The sequence below is a fragment of the Canis lupus genome, unplaced genomic scaffold (assembly GCF_011100685.1).
Source record: "Canis lupus familiaris isolate Mischka breed German Shepherd unplaced genomic scaffold, alternate assembly UU_Cfam_GSD_1.0 chrUn_S129H289, whole genome shotgun sequence".
In the NCBI taxonomy this organism is placed as follows: domain Eukaryota; kingdom Metazoa; phylum Chordata; class Mammalia; order Carnivora; family Canidae; genus Canis; species Canis lupus.
Window position 1 is genome coordinate 33,010 of NW_023330124.1, and position 14,282 is coordinate 47,291.

The following is a 14,282-nucleotide window of genomic DNA, read 5'->3' on the forward strand; positions in this document are numbered from 1 at the left end:
CCATGGAGGCAGAAGATGGGAGTGATGTGACTACAAACCAAGAAATGGCAGCAGCTACCAGAGCCTTCAGAGGGGAGTACCCTCTCAATACCTTGCTTTTGGCTCAGTGATATTTATTTCAGACTTTTGGCCTCTGGAACTTGGAAAAATTGTTTTCTATTGTTTAAAGCCTCCAAGTTTGTGATCATTTGTTACAGCAGCCACGGGAAATTAATGCAAGAACAGAAACTCTGTTCTACACTGCCACCTATAGGCAAATTCTCTGGTTCCCAAATCAGAATCCTCTCAGTAGGAATTAGATGGCCACAGATCTGGATACAGGGACATTACTTCCAAGTCTGCAGTAATAAATACTTGGGTAGAAAAGTCAGATAACCCAAACCTGAAGGAAATGAGGTACCCAGAGTCCAGGGATACTCTTCAAAAAAAAAAAAGGCATCAAATTAGAATTAGAGAAGCATCGCAGAAGACATAGGCCAAGAGCAACCCTAAATAATGATGTTAGCTTCCTTTACTTGTTATACTGAAAGAAAAGTTGATTCTTGAACTTGTCAGTCCTAATCCTGCAAGATAGAGAGAGCTACTTGTTTCTTTTTTTTTAATTTTTTATTAATTTATGATAGTCACAGAGAGAGAGCGAGAGAGAGAGGCAGAGAGAGAAGCAGGCTCCATGCACCGGGAGCCCGACGTGGGATTCGATCCCGGGTCTCCAGGATCGCGCCCTGGGCCAAAGGCAGGCGCCAAACCGCTGCGCCACCCAGGGATCCCGAGCTACTTGTTTCTAAAGGGAGAGATTCCCATGTAAGAACAAACTAGTAAGGTAGGTTTAATGAATGTAGTCACATGTACTCATTGTTGGGTGAACAGCTGCAAGTAGGTGTATGGTTTAATGACGTGGCAACATAAAAACAGATCTCTGGGTATATGTAAAGCTTTGGGCTTTGACTGATTCTACTCAACATGTACATCATTAAGTGCTAGCAACAGAAAGACACCAGGATCAAGATGCAGATTTCGTCACCTAGGGCTACACATCATTCAGTGACAAATATATAATAAATTAAACCAGATTGAATTTATAGGCACAGCTTGGAGATATTGTGTCTTCAATTCCAGACCACCAAAATGAAGCAAGTATCTCATGAAAGTGAATCAACTGAATTTTTTTTGGTTTTGCACTGCATATAAAGGTTATGTGTATACAATATTGAAGTCTATTAAAAGTGTGCAATAGCATTATGTCCAAAAAACACAATGTATATACCTTAAATTTAAAAATACTTTATTACTGAGATGCACGGGTGGTCCAGTGGTTGAGCATCTGCCTTCAGCTCAGGGCATGATCTTGGAGTCCCAGGATGGAGTCCCACATGGGGTTCCCCACAGGGAATCTGCTTCTCCCTATGCCTAGGTCTATGCCTCGTTCTCTTTCTGCATCTCTCATGAATAAATAATTAAAAAATAAAAATACCTTTATTACTAACAAATGCTAACCATCATGTGAACTTTCAGTTGGTTGCAATCACTGATCATAGATCCACGTAACAAATTAAGTAATAATGAGTAAGTTTGAACTGCAAGAAGGACACAGAGACATGAAGTGAGAAATGCTGTTGAAATAAAAATAACACCAAAAGACTTGCTCAATGCACGTTTGCCACAAACTTCAATTTGTAAAAAAAAAAAAAAAAAAAAAAAGATTTGTGTGAAGCACGATAAAATAAGGTATGTCTATATAAAAAAGTGTTAAAGTGATTAGTTATTAAAGAAAAAAGGGTTTTTTTTCTCATAACATTTATCAAAATAAATTCTCAGATGAATTAAAGGCATAATTGTGAAACAATGAAACTACTGACATATAGTTGATAATATAGGTGAATTTTATATGAACATGGATAGAGAAAGCCTTTTTAAGCATAAAAGTCATAATGATATCACCAAGATGGCAAAAAAATGATCTTCTCCAGTTCCCTCAGAGAAAAACCAACTAGGAGTATCTATAGTCAAGGCATCTTTGTGAAAGTCCTAGAACCAAGGATGAGGCTGGAGTATCTACTTGGCTCAGAAAAAAATAAAATAAAATAATGCATTTGAAGGGTAAAGGAGCAGTTTTACTTTGACCTAATCACCCTTTCCCAAAACCAGTGCAGTACAGCACAAAGATATACTCCCAGAAACCTCTGATTTCTCCAGTGTGGAAAGCCCAAGGGAGGGTATCCAGCTTCTCCACTGTTATGAGTGCTTCTAAGGATGCCTACACTTCAGTCTCATCTCACAGGGACCACTGGAGAAATAAATAGCATAAGACTTTCAAGCATCAGAGATGGAGAGGGAGAAAGGGGCTCATAGCAATTAAGGCAGGGATCATGGTAAGCTGTGGTTTGGGGAGTGTAAGTACCTGAACAGAGCTCTTAGCTAAGAGCCAGAGTGAGAGCCATTTGGAGAACCAAAGTGATGGTGCTCACTTCAGCAGCACATATACTAAAATCGGAATGATACAGAGAAGATTAGCATGGCCCTTGCACAAGGATAACATGCAGCATTCCATATTTTTTCAACTTCTGGTCTTTGGCCTTGTCAGAATCATCCAGGGTGAAATTTACTTAGGTCATGGTTGATATTCTTGACTCAGCCCGCTCACATACAGCCACTCTGCACTTAGCAAAATGACTAGAAGGAAGAATTCAACACAAAAGAAAGAATCAGAAACAGTACTCTCTGCCACAGAGTTACAGAATTTAGATTACAATTCAGTATCAGAAAGTCAATTCAGAAGCACAATTATAAAGCTACTAGTAGCTCTGGAAAAAAAGCATAAAGGATTCAAGAGACTTCATAACTGCAGAAATTAGATCTAATCAGGATGATATTAAAAATCAATTAAATGAGATGCAATCCAAACTGGAGGTCCTAATGATGAGGGTTAATGAGGTAGAAGAAAGAGTGAGAGATATACAACACAAGTTTATGGCAAGGAGGAAGCTGAGGAAAAAAGAGAAAAACAATTAAAAGACCATGAGGAAAGGTTAAGGGAAATAAATGATAGCCTGAGAAGGAAAAATCTACATATTGAACAAATCATAGCTGAGAACTTCCCTAATTTGGAGAGGGAAACAGGCATTCAGATCCAGGAGATAGAGATATCCTCTATCAATAAAATAAAAAATAAAATAAAATAAAATAAAATAAAATAAAATCAATAAAAACCGTTCAACACCTCAACATTTAATAGTGAAACTTGCAAATTTCAAAGATAAAGAGAAAATCCTTAACGTGGTAAGAGACAAGAGATCCATAACTTATATGGGGAAAAATATCAGATTAACAGCAGACCTCTCCACAAAGACCTGGCAGACCAGAAAGGGCTGGCAGGATATCAGGTCTTAAATGAGAAGAACATACAGCCGAGAATACTCTATCCAGCAAGGCTCTCATTCATAATAGAAGGAGAGATAAAGAGCTTCCAAGAGATGCAGAAACTGGAAGAATATGTGACCACTAAACTAGCTCTGCAAGAAATGTTAAGGGGGACCCTGTAAAATAAATAGGAAGCCCAAAGAACCTACCCACAAAAACAAGGACTGAATAGGTATTATGGTGACACTAAGTTCATATCTATCAATAGTTACTCTGAACATGAATGGGCTAAATGATCCCACCAAAAGACACAGGGTTTCAGGCTGGATAAAAAAGCAAGACCCATCCATTTGCTGTCTACAAGAGACTCATTTGAGACCTAAGGACACCTCCAACCTGAAAATGAAAGGGTGGAGAACCATTAACGTTCAAATGGTCCTCAAAAGAAAGCTGGGGTGGCAATCCTCCTATCAGATAAAGGTTATCCCAAAGACTGTAGTAAGAGATGAAGAGGGACACTATGTCATACTCAAAGGGTCTATCCAACAAGAAGACTTAACAATCATGAATATTTATGCCCCTAATGTGGGAGCTGCCAAGTATATCAAACAATTAATAACCAAAGTAAAGACATATTAAATTATAATACACTAATAGTAGGAAACTTCAACCTAGCACTTGCGGCAAATGACAGATCTTCTAAGCACAACATCACCAAAGAAACAAGAGCTTTAAATGATACACTGGATCATATGGATTTCACAGATATCTACAGAACTTTAGGTCCAAACACAACTGAACACACATTCTTCTCAAGTGCACATGGGACTTTCTCTGGAATAGACCATATTGGCTTACAAACCAGGTCTCAGGCAATACCAAAAGATTGGGATTGTTCCCTGCATATTTTCAGACCACCATGCTTTGAAACTTAAACTCAATCACAAGAAGGAATCTGGAAGAAACTCAAACACATGGAGGTTAAAGTGCAGCCTGCTAAAAGATGAAAGAGTCAACCAGGAAATTAGAGAAGAATTAAAAAGATTCATGGAAACTAATGAGAATGAAGATACAACCATTCAAAATCTTTGGGATACAGCAAAAGCAGTCCTGAGAGGGAAATACATCACAATATAAGCATCCCTCAAAAAATTGGAAAAAACAAATACACAAGCTAACCTTGCACCTAAAGGAACTGCAGAAAGGACAGCAAATAAACCTATACCAAGTAGAAGAAGAGAGTTAATAAAGATTCGAGCAGAACTCAATGAAGTAGAGACCAGAAGAACTGTAGAACAGATCAACAAAACCAGGAGTTGGTTCTTTGAAAGAATTTGTAAGAGAGATAAACCATTATTCAGTCTATTGAAAGAAGGAGAAAGGACTCAAATTATAATATTATGAATGAAAGGTGAGAAATCACAACCAATACCAATGAAATACAAAATTTAAAATAAAAAAAACCATGTAATTTTATATATATATATAATAAAAATATTATTATAATATTTTAATAAAGCAATTTATTTATACACCAATAAATTAGTCAATCTAGAAGAAACAGACACATTTCTGGAAAACCACAAACGACCAAAACTGGAACAGGAAGAAACAGAAAACCTGAACAGGCCAATAACCAGGGAGGAAATTGAAGCAGTCATCAAAAACCTCCCAAGACACAAAAGTCCAGAGCCAGATGGCTTCCCAGGGGAATTCTATTAAATATTTAAAGAAGAAACAAAACCTATTCTACTAAAGCTGTTCTGAAAGATAGAAAGGGACGGAATACTTCCAGACTCATTTTATGAAGGCAGCATCACCTTAATTCCAAAACCAAAGACCCCACCAAAAAGGAGAATATAGACCAATATCCCTGATTAACACAGTTGCAAAAATTCTCAAAAATATACTAGCCAATAGGATCCAACAGTACATTAAGAAGATTATTCACCGTGACTAAGCAGGATTTATCCCTGGAATGCAAGGCTGGTTCAACACTCTTAAAACAATCAACGTGATAGATCATATCAACAAGAGAAAAAACAAGAACCATATGATACTCTCAATAGATGCAGAGAAAACATTTTTTAAAAGATTTTATTTCTTCATGAGACACACACATACACACACAGAGAGAGAGAGAGAGAGAGAGACAGAGACACAGGCAGAGGGAGAAGCAGGCTCCACGTAGGGAGCCCAAGGTGGATTCGATCCTGGGACTCCAGGATCAGGCCCTGGGCTGTAGGCGGTGCTAAACCACTGAGCCACCCGGGGGGCCCCAGAGAAAGCATTTGACAAAATACAGCATCCATTCCTGATCAAAACTCTTCAGAGTGTAGGGAAGGAGGGAATATTCCTCACCACCTTAAAAGTCATCTATGAAAAGCACACAGCAAATATCATTCTCAATGGTTGGAAATACTGAGAGCCTTTCCCCTAAGATCAGGAACACGACAAGGATGTCCACTCTCACCACTGCTATTCAACATAGTACTGGAAGTCCTAGCCTCAGCAATCAGACAACAAAAAGAAATAAAAGGCATTGAAATTGCAAAGAAGTAGTCAAACTCTCCCTCTTCACAGATGACATGGTAAGGTACCTATAAAACCCAAAGACTCTACCCCAAGATTGCTAGAACTCATACAGCATTTCGGCAATGTGGCAGGATACAAAATCAATGCTCAGAAGTCAGTGGCATTTCTATACAGTAATAATGAGACTGAAGAAAGAGAAATTAATCAATACCAAAATCCCATTCAGGTTTATTGCACCCAAGCATAAGATACCTAGGAATAAACTTAACCAAAGTGATAAAGGATGTATACCCTAAAAACTACAGAATGCTTCTGAAAGAAATTGAGGAAGACACAAAGAGATGGAAAATATTCCATGCTCATGGATTGGAAGAATTAATACTGTGAAAATTTCTCTGCTACCCAGGGCTATTTACACATTTAATGCAATCCCTATCAAAATACCATAGACTTTCTTCAGAGAGTTGGAACAAATCATCTTCAGATTTGTGTGGAATCAAAAAAAGACCCTGAATAGCCAGGGGAATTTTGAAAAAGAAAACCAGAGCAGGGGGCATCACAATGTTGGATTTCAAGTTGTACTACAAAGCTGTGATGATCAAGACAGTGTGGTACTGGCACAAAAACAGACACGTAGATCAGTGGAACAGAATACAGAACCCAGAAACGGGCCCTCAACTCTATGGTCAACTAATATTCAACAAAGCAGAAAAGACTATCTCCTGGAAAAAGGACAGTCTCTTCAATAAATGGTGCTGGGAAAATTGGACAGCCATGTGCAGAGGAATGAAACTAGACCATTCTCTTACACCATACACAAAGATAAACTCAAAATGGATGAAAGATCTAAATATGAGACAAGAATCCATCCAAATCCTAGAGGAGAACACAGGCAACACCCTTTTTGAACTTGGCCACAGAAACTTCTTGCAAGATACATCTGTGAAAGCAAGGGAAACAAAAGCAAAAATGAATTCTTGGGCCTTCATCAAGATAAAAAGCTTCTGCGCAGCAAAAGAAACAGTCAACAAAACTAAAAGACAACCTACAGAATGGGAGAAGATATTTGCAAATGACATATCAGATAAAGGGCTAGTATCCAAGATCTAAAAAGAACTTAGTAAACTCAACAGCAAAGAAACAAACAATCCAATCATGAAATGGGCAAAAGACATGAACAGAAATCTCACAGAGGAAGACATAGACAAGCACATGAGAAAATGCTCTGCATCACTTGCCATCAGGGAAGTACAAATCAAAACCACAATGAGATACCACCTCCCACCAGTGAGAATGGGGCAAATTAACAAGGCAGGAAACAACAAATGTTGGAGAGGATGCGGAGAAAAGGGAACCCTCTTGCACTGTTGGTGGGAATGTGAACTGGTGCAACCACCCGGGAAAACTGTGTGGAGGTTCCTCAAACAGTTCAAAATAGAGCTGCCTTATGACTCAGCAATTGCACTGCTTGGGGTTTTACCCCAAAGATACAGATGCAGTGAAAGACCGAGACACCTGCACCCCAATGTTTATAGCAGCAATGTCCACAGTAGCCAAACTGTAGAAAGAGCTTCAGTGCCCATTAAAAGATTAATGGATAAAGAAGATGTGATCTATATACACAATGGAATATTACTCAGCCATTTAAATGACAAATACCCTCCATTTGTTTCAATGTGGATGGAACTGGAGGGTATTATGCTGAGTGATGTAAGTCAATCGGAGAAGGACAAACATTATATGGTTTCATTCATATGGGGAATATAAAAATAGTGAAAAGGATTAAAGCAGAAAGGAGAGAAAATGCGTTGGAAATATCAGAGAGGGAGACATAACATGAGAGACTCCTAATTCTGGGAAACAAGGGGTAGTGGAAGGGGAGGTGGGTGAGGAAATGCGGTGACTAGGTGATGGGCACTGAGGATGGCATTTGATGGGAAGAGCACTTGGTGTTATACTATATGTTGGCAAATCAAACTCTAATAAATAAAAAATATACAAAAAAATGAGAAGCGAAGAAAAAAAAAGTGATGACGCCCCAACCCAACTGGCTGGGTTTGGTTCTGTGTGTCCACCTAAAGGTCTCTATAAGGAATGCCTGGGTGGCTCAGTGGTTTAGCCTGCCTTCGGCCCAGGGCATGATCCTGGAGTCCTGGGATCAAGTTCCGCATCAGGCTCCCGGCATGGAGCCTGCTTCTCCCTCTGCCTGTGTCTCTGCCTCTCTCTGTGTGTCTTTAATGAATAAATAAATAAAATCTTTAAAAAACAAAAACAAACAAACAAAAAAACAAAGGTCTCTATAGACAGAGCCATCTTACAGCCTGCTCACACAGGGAAGGAAGTCAGCAAACCCACCCAGTGTGGTACACTGCCTCACCTAGGAGCCTAATCAATGATCTATGAGAGGTCACACAGCCCAGGCTATGACCTCACCTAGACAAAGAGCCAACCCAGTAGCTCTGTTCAATTGTTGAGCAGAGACTACAGCCCTTCTTATTCAGGACACCTCAATAGTGACCATGGACATCCTTGGAGCTCAACATACAGGACACAGAGCATAGCCAATGGCCCTGTCCAGCACTAGAACCCAGCCCACAGCCTTGCCTGATTGCTGAGCACAGCCTGAGGTCCCCCCTAATCCCAAAGAGACTTTACCTGAATGCCGAGTCATGCCAGAGGCACATCTGGATTGGGGGCACAGCCTGTACTCTCACCCTACCAGGGCCAATTGCAGACCCAGCCTGCAGCCCCACTCATAAGCAAAGTAAAAACTAGTAGCACCACTCTGCCTGTGACTCCAGCCCACCAGAGGTGAATGCTGATCCAGCTAATGGCTCCACCTGACCATGAAGCCAATACAAAGCCACTCAACCAGGGAGCCAGCCAGCAAGCAGCCCAATCTGAATGCCAAGCTGAGTCAGCAGGCTCACCTAACCAAAGAGCTCAGCCAGGAGTACTCCTATCTCAGAGAAGAGACAGAAGCCTCACCAAATTAGAGACCCTAACAGTAAGCCCCTCCTGCCCTCAGTTACTTCCATCTGACCCATCCAAGCCCCACAGTGAACTATTATTGGTTTAAAAGAGAATGCTGAAACTATAAGATAGGGTACATAAGCCTCATGGCACTAACAAAGAAAAACCCTGTAGTAGATGAGCAAAGTATTGAGATAGAAGAATCAAAGCACACCACCACAAAGGGTCATCAAATCAGAAAAATAAGACAGCAAGGGACAAAGAAGAGAATATAGGAATTACAAAACAGTCAGAAAAAAACAATTAACAAAAGTTAAAAAGAAAAGAATACAATTAACAAAATGGCCATAGTAAGGCCCTACCTATCAATAATTACTTTAACATTGGTGGATGAAATTCTCCAATCCAAAAACCTAGAGAGGCTGGGATGGTTAAAAAAAAAAAAAACAGGAAACTAGATCCAACAATATGCTGTCTACAAGAGATTCACTATAGTTTTAAAGACACACATAGATTGAAAGTGAAGGGATAGAAAACATTCCATACAAATGGTAACCAAAAGAGAGGAGGAATGGCTATACTTCTATCAGAAATAGAGTAAGTTTCAAATAGTCACAAGAGACAAGGAATGTCACTGTATAATGATAAAAGGATTAGTTCACAAACAAGCCATAATAATTGCAAATATGTATGCATCCAACATCAGAACATCCAAATATATAAAGCAAATAATAACAGAGCTGCATGGAGAAATAAACAACAATACAATAAGAAGGGTTTTAATATTCCATACCCAATAATTGATGGATTACTCAGACAGAAAATCAATAAGGAAAGAGCACTACAGTGTTATCTGACTGTATATACACATGATTGCATATAACATATGACTATATGATCATATATTGTTATTCAACACTAGATAGTGATATGTGAAAAACACTATAGATCAAATAGACGTAGCAGACATATATAGAACATTCCACCCAACAGCAGCAGAATACAATCCTTCTCAAGTGCAGACAGAACATGTTCCAGGACAGATCATATGTTTAGACACAAAAAAGTCTTAACAAATTCAAGAAAATTAAAATTATATCACATGTCTTTTCTGACCACTATATAGATACCAATAAGAAGAGGAAAGTTGGGAAATTCACAAACATAGAAATCAAAACACACTACTGAACAAACTATGGATCAAAGGAGAAATTAAAAAATCTTGATATAAATGAAAATGGAAATATAACATGCCAAAATTTATGGAATGCATTAAAAGCTGTTCTAAGAGGAAAGTTACAATCATAAACACCTACATTAAACAAAGAAATATCTCACATAAACAATCAAACTTTACAACTCAAGGAGCTTGAACTAAGGTCAATGGTAACAGAAGAAAAAATAATTAGGATTAGAATAGAAAAAATGAAACACAGAAGAATAAAACAAAAGACTAACAAAACTAAAAAAAATTTAAAAGAATTAGTTTTTTTTTAAAAAACTACACAAAATTGACAAGCCTTTCACTAGGCTAACCAAGAAAAAGAGAAAAAGACTCAAATGAATAAAATTATCAATAAAAGAGGGATATTACAATTGAAACATCATTCCAAAATATCAGAAGAGGGCAGCCTGGGTGGCTTAGCAGTTTAGCACCTGCCTTTGGCCCAGGGCCTGATCCTGGAGACCAGGGATCGAGTCCCACATCAGGTTCCCTGCATGGAGCCTGCTTCTCCCTCTGCCTGTGTCTCTGCCTCTCCCTCTCTCTCTGGCTCTCATGAATGAATAAATAAAATCTTTTATATCAGAAGAGACTACGATAAGCAATTATATACCAATGAATTGGATAATCTAGAAGAAATTGTACATTTCTAGAAACATACAACCTAACAAGACTGAAGCAAGAAAAAAAACAATATCTGAGCAGAATAAATATGAGAAAAGCCATTGAATCAGTAATCAAAAACCTCCCAAAACAGAAAAGTCCAGGACAAGATAGTTTTACTCATGGATTCTACCAAACACTGGTGAATTTAAAGAATCAAAGCCAATCCTTCTGAAATCCTTCCAAAAATTGAAGAAGAGGGAATACTCCCAAATTCACTTTATAAGACCTCCACTATCCAGATACAAAAGGCATGGGATCCCTGGGTGGCGCACGGTTTGGCGCCTGCCTTTGGCCCAGGGCGCGATCCTGGAGACCCGGGATCGAATCCCACGTCGGGCTCCCGGTGCATGGAGCCTGCTTCTCTCTCTGCCTCTCTCTCTCTCCATGTCTATCATAAATAAATAAATCTTAAAAAAAAGGCATATAGATACTAAAGGCCCAATAGCCCGATGAACATAAATGCAAAAATTCACAACAAAATACTAGTTAATAAAGTTAGCACATTAAAAGGATGGTATGCCACAAAGATGGGATTTATCCCTAGGATGCAAAGAAGGCTCAACAAACACAAGTCAATAAACATGATACATTAATATATCGTTGGATAAAAATCACAGAATCCTCATAGCAAAAGCATAATAAAAGCATTTCATAAAATGCAACATGACAAAAATAAAGCCCATATGTAATATAATTAAAACTTCTGGAAGAAAATATAGGGTTAAAAACTCCTTGATGTTGGTCTTGGTAATGAGTTTTTGCATAGAACACCAAAAGCACAAGCAACAAAGCAAAAATAAACAAGTGGCTCTACATCAAACTAAAAAAGTTATCTTTACAGCAAAAGAAATTATTAACAAAATACTTATAACAGAATAATAATGGTGACACAAAGAATAGGAGAAAATACGTGTAGACCATATGTCTGATAAGGCATTAATTTCCAAAATATTTAAGGAACTTCTACAACTCGATACTTAAAAAACAAAGAAAACCCCAAATAATTCAATTAAAAAAGGGGCGAAGGACCTGAGCTGATATTTTTCCAAAGAAGATATCCACATGTCCAAGAGGTACATGAAGTTGTGCTTAACATCAGTAATTACCAAGAAATACAAATCAAAAACACAAAAGATATCACCTCACACTTGTGAGAATGACTATCATCAAGAAGACAACATATGTTGGAAAGGAAATGGAGAAAAGGAAATACTTCTGCGCTGTCAGTGGGAATGCAAATTGGTGCAGTAGGTATGAAAACAGTATGAAGGATTCTCAAAAAATTTAATACAGATTCTCAAAAAATTAAATACTCTATATGATCTACCAATCCCACTTCTGGGTATATATACCTAAAGGAAATGAAATTAGTATCTTTAAGAGATGCCTGCATCCCTATGTTCACTGCAGCATGGTTCACAATAGCCAAGACATATAAAGAACCCTAAGTCTCCACTGACAGATGAATGGACTAAGAAAGTATGGTGCATAATACCGACATATATTCAAATACAGGTGTGGGCACACAGGAATACTAAAAAAGAAAAAATCTTGGGGCACCTGGGTGGCTCATTTGGTTAAGCATCTATCTGCTTTTGGCTCAGGTCACAATCCCAGGGTACTGGGATCAAGCCCCACATCAGGCTCCTTGCTCAGCGGGAAGCTTTCTTCTCCCTTTCTCTCTGCCCTCCCTGCCCCCATTTGTGGTCTATCAAATAAATAAATAAAATCTTAAAAAAAAAAAAAGAAATCCTGCCATTTGGAACCACATGGATGTATCTTGAAGTCATTATGCTAAGAGAAATAAGTCAGACAGAGAAAGATAAATGCTGTATGATCTCACTTACATGTGGAATTTATAAAATCAAACTCATAAAAATAGACAATAAAAAGGTGTCACCTGGGAGAAGGGCGTGGAGAGATGGAGGAAATGGTTACAAGATAAATAACTACTAGGGGTAAAATACACAGGATGGTGACTACAGTTAACAGTAATGTATTGTATATATGAAAGCTCCTAAGAGAGTAGATCTTAAATGTCCTCACCACATTCTCTAAAAAAAAAGGTAGCTGTGACATGATGAATGTGTTAATCAACCTTCCTGTAGTAATCATTTCACAATGTAATCACATTGTACACCTTAAATTTACATGTTATATGTCATTCATGTGTCAATAAACCTAATGAAAAATATCATTCTGGAAAAAATAACAAAAAGATAAACTATAAAGGGCACCCTGGCAGACATAACTATGCACAACCTAAAAACTAGGAAGGGTGAAAACATGAAAAACTAATAAAAGGTCAATAAAACTTGGGGAAAATCTTTGCAACTTTCACAACAAATAAAAAAATACCTCGATGCTTTAAAAGATTAAGTCAGTAAGAAGAATAATAAGCATTACACACTGAAAACCAAGCAAAAAGCACAAATAGGAAATATAGATACACACAGAAATATAACTACACAAGGCACACATGCACACAACTTGATCAACCTGCTTAGCATTAAAGAATTGGAGAAAATATACAGTTACCTCCTACTTTAACCATATTTTCAGACTGAAACAATGAAAAAATAATTAGACAGTGTTTGGGAAGCATACAGAAAAACAGACACAGTCATGTATTGCTTGTGAAAAAAAGGTACATTATTGAAGAGTAATTTAAAATCATAAATCAGGGATCCCTGGGTGGCGCAGCGGTTTAGCGCCTGCCTTTGGTCCAGGGCGCGATCCTGGAGACCCGGGATCAAGTCCCACGTCGGGCTCCCGGTGCATGGAGCCTGCTTCCCTCTGCCTGTGCCTCTGCCTCTCTCTCTCACTGTGTGCCTATCATAAATAAATAAAAATTTAAAACAATAAAATCATCAATCAAATGGTTTAAAAATGAATATCAATTAAAAATTCTACTCTGTATTTTCTTTTACTCTTAGGATATAATTTGCAATGTTGCAAACCTCTATACTGTTCAGTAAAGACTCTTTAAATTTGTGTACAATCGAAAGCAACTCCTAAATCAATAGTGAGGAACTGAATTAGTGAATGGTGGTACATCCATTTGATGGAATACTATTGGCCCAAACAAAATATTGGTGAATAGGTGTTTAAAAATTATATAAAAATGAGCAAATTAATTGAAAACAGTGTTGCTTTTATTTATTGTATTAATTGAAAGCAACGTGGTAGATTGTAAAGACACACACAATTTTTATCATGAGGGTGTAAGCAGCATTGATGTGGTTTACCTTTTCTACCTATATTTAAACATTTTCCTACAATAAAAATGAATTTCGTCTTTTGTGGTAAAAGGAAAGATTTTTTTAGAAATAAAAAGAGTTAAATTCTTAAAAAGAGTCAGTATGTGGTCTTTATCCATAGTATTATCTTCGTTCATTTGTATTATCCAGTAACATCCAAAAGTAAAGACTCCCTTCAAGTATATTTTTTTTTTAAATGGAAAGGTCCTCTGTTTTTCTTTTTTATTTATTATGATAGTCACAGAGAGGAGAGAGAGGCAGAGACACAG

At 37.8% G+C, this 14,282-nt stretch overlaps 1 pseudogene; it reads left to right on the top strand.

Annotated features, from left to right (window-relative positions):
* The first annotated feature begins 2,457 nt into the window (after positions 1–2,457).
* On the top strand, positions 2,458–2,554 carry LOC119878251 (annotated as a pseudogene).
* Positions 2,555–14,282: the final 11,728 nt, after the last annotated feature.